This window comes from Babylonia areolata, chromosome 5, assembly GCF_041734735.1.
Source record: "Babylonia areolata isolate BAREFJ2019XMU chromosome 5, ASM4173473v1, whole genome shotgun sequence".
Classification (NCBI taxonomy): Eukaryota; Metazoa; Mollusca; class Gastropoda; order Neogastropoda; family Buccinidae; genus Babylonia; species Babylonia areolata.
In genome coordinates, this window is record NC_134880.1 from 48,718,037 (window position 1) to 48,721,153 (window position 3,117).

The 3,117-nt window shown below is 44.9% G+C and overlaps 2 protein-coding genes across 2 annotated transcripts in view; both read right to left on the bottom strand.

The window, feature by feature from the left end:
* The window catches only part of LOC143282118 (uncharacterized), a 21,418-nt gene extending 20,577 nt beyond the window's left edge, over positions 1-841 (bottom strand). Inside the window, exon 1 of the mRNA XM_076587626.1 lies at positions 663-841. The gene's annotated coding sequence lies outside the window, so the exon portion shown is untranslated. The remainder of the gene's footprint in view (positions 1-662) is intronic.
* Positions 1-2,555, bottom strand: part of LOC143282117 (uncharacterized) — a 12,656-nt gene extending 10,101 nt beyond the window's left edge. The window contains exon 1 of the mRNA XM_076587624.1: positions 2,436-2,555. The gene's annotated coding sequence lies outside the window, so the exon portion shown is untranslated. The remainder of the gene's footprint in view (positions 1-2,435) is intronic.
* Positions 2,556-3,117: the final 562 nt, after the last annotated feature.

Consider the following 3,117-nt stretch of genomic DNA (forward strand, 5'->3'; position numbering starts at 1 on the left):
TCTCACTCTTCTTTTAAATGTATATCTCGTTCGGTCGCTCGCTACGTTTCCCTCTTTCACTGCACATGGTTTTATGCACAGAGGCAGAGGTAGACAGACAGAGAGCGGCGAGGGAGACACACACAAAAAAAGAGAAAATAGAATGAGAGAAAGAGACAGGCAGGCAGACAAGCAGACAGGGAGCGGAGAAGGCAGGGAGGCAGGCAGGTAGGCAGGCAGAGGAACAGATCGCACTGAACGGAATACCATTGTTCTTTGTCATGACGGGGTCGTCTTTTCATGGAGGTGACTGAGCACGTAGTTTTAAAGCCTCTCTGTCTGTCTGTCTGTCTGTCTCTCTCTCTCTCTGTCTGTGTGTCTGTGTGTGCTTGTGTGAGCCTACATGTATGTGTTTGTTTGCAACAGATGTACATGAGCGCGCGCGCGCTCGCACACACACAGACACAGACACACACACACACACACACACACACACACACACACATACTGTGACAGAAGAAGCAGACAGAAACAGGGAGAAACAAAGACATACAAATCAAAAGAAAAAGAAAAAAAAAGAGAACGAAAGAAAAAAGATGTTCACAGAAAGAAAAAGAAAACCAGACAAACAAAAACAATAAACAACCACCAATAAACCAACCAAACAACAAAGTACAACTTACAGCCAAGTGCACGTGCACACACAGAAGATCAATCAATCAGTAGTCGACCAAAAACAACAACACCGATGCCTGAAACGCTCAACTTGACATCACCACAGACAGCATTTGAATTAAACGGAACTTTCCAACTTAGCGCTTCTGGTTATATACACAGCACGCGGGCTGACCCGGTGACGCTCGCGTTGACTTCCTGCTGTCCGTATAAGGAGGAAGGTGGCAGAATGGTTAAGACGCTCAGCTGCCAATACAGAGAGTCCGTGAGGGTGTGGGTTCGAATCCCGCTCTCGCCCTTTCTCCTAAGTTTGACTGGAAAATCAAACTGAGCGTCTAGTCTTTCGGATGAGACGATAAACCGAGGTCCCGTGTGCAGCACGCACTTGGCGCACTGAAAAAGAACCCATGGCAACGAGAGTGTTGTCCTCTGGCGAAATTACGTAAAATGAAATCCACTTTCATAGGTACACAAATATGTAAGCATGCACTCAAGGCCTGACTAAGCGCGTTGGGTTATGCTGCTGGTCAGGCATCTGCTCAACAGATGTGGTGTAGCGTGTATGGATTTGTCCGAACGCAGTGACGCCTCCTTGAGAAAGTGAAACTGAAACTGAAACGTATAAGGCTGGTGACGCCGCTGGATGACCGATTACTCGTCCTACAGGGAGCAATGACTGACTCCGGCTTGGCTGCGTGAGGCTGGTGTGAACGTGGTTTGCTTCCTGTGGAAACACTGATCTCTGCTGTGTTACGTTTTCACACTGTCACATTAATTTCAGCTTCTTGAGAGAAACGCTTCTAAACATTAGAGTTTTGTTTTGTTATAGGGTTTTGTGTGCGTGTGTGTGTTTTTTTCCTTCTTCTTTTTTTCTTGCTTTTCTTTTCTTTTCTTTTTCTTTTTTTTTTTTTTTTTTTTTTTGGGGGGGGGTCTTGTTGTTGTTGTTCTTCTTCTCGTCGTTGTTGTGTCGTTTTCTTCTTTTTAATCGTCATATCCTTGTCCCTGTTGTTTTCTTTTTCTTCTTCTTCTTTTATCCCCCCCCCCTCTCTCTCTCTCCTTCTTGGATGGATGAATGGATAACTATTTAGATAGCGCCTGTCCTCGGTCAGAGACGAAATTCCAAGCGCTGTACAAAGACAAGGTTATTTGCACAACAGTCTGCACAGGTCTGGGCAGAGCAGATTGAGAGCTGCCTCAGTTTTGGCGCTCATCATTCGTTTACTGTGTCATTCAGTTATGTTTCAGTCACCCCACCCCCCACCCCCCCGCGCACACACACACACACACACACACACTTTTTACGTGTATGTTTTTACACAAACGTTGACCTGATAGATCGGAAAAAAATCTCCACCCTGAACACACATGTGGAGTGATGGCCTAGAGGAAACGCGTCCGCCTAGGAAGCGAGAGAATTTGAGCGCGCTGGTTCGAATCACGGCTCAGCCGCCGATATATTCTCCCCTTCCACTAGACCTTGAGTGGTGGTCTGGACGCTAGTCATTCGGATGAGACGATAAACCGAGGTCCCGTGTGCAGCATGCACTTAGCGCACGTTAAAGAACCCACGGCAACAAAAGGGTTGTTCCTGGCAAAATTCTGTAGGAAAATCCACTTCGATAGGAAAAACAAATAAAAGTGCACGCAGGAAAAAAATACAAAAAAATTGGGTGGCGCTGTAGTATAGCGACGCGCTCTCCCTTGGGAGAGCAGCCCGAATTTCACGCAGAGAAATCTGTTGTGATAAAAAGAAATACAAATACAAATACAAACAAACACACCAGGTGCGACGAGGATCGAACTCAGGAAAGTCGGGCGAGAATCCAGCGTTCTAACCATTCGACCACCGCACCGTCTCTTTCTTCTCTTTCTCCTTCTGCCCCGCCAACAACTTTTTGCTTTCACACCCACCGCATTGAAACAGTTAACGTTCAATGTCCGGGAGAAGGCGAATAACAGAAGATATCCGTGTTTACACAGCCACAACAGAACGATGACAGACTACGTGATCCCAGTCGCGTGAATCTGATCCTTTGCGTGTTTACCACAATTAAATGTTTATCAGTTCTTTTCTTCTTCTTCTTCTTTTCTTTTCTCTTTGAGGTATGGAGCGAGGGTAAAAAAATAAAATTAAAAATATTTTAAAAACCACTGGTAAGAGTAAACATTCCGAACAGCAGAAAAAAATGAGTTGTTGATATCAAAACCAAATAATTGCGCACTGTATTGAAAACAGAAAGAGTCAGAACATTTTAGGTATGTTAAGTGCATGTCACAGAATGAATCATGAGGTCAAATGATTGAAAGGGGAACATAATTCAGTGATAACATTGAGTCAAGTTAAGGCACTTTAAAAGTACTGAGATCTCTTCTCTATTTCTTCTCCTCTGTCTCTTTCAGTCTCTCTGTCTCTGTCTCACTCTCTTCTCACACACACACACACACACACACACACACACACAC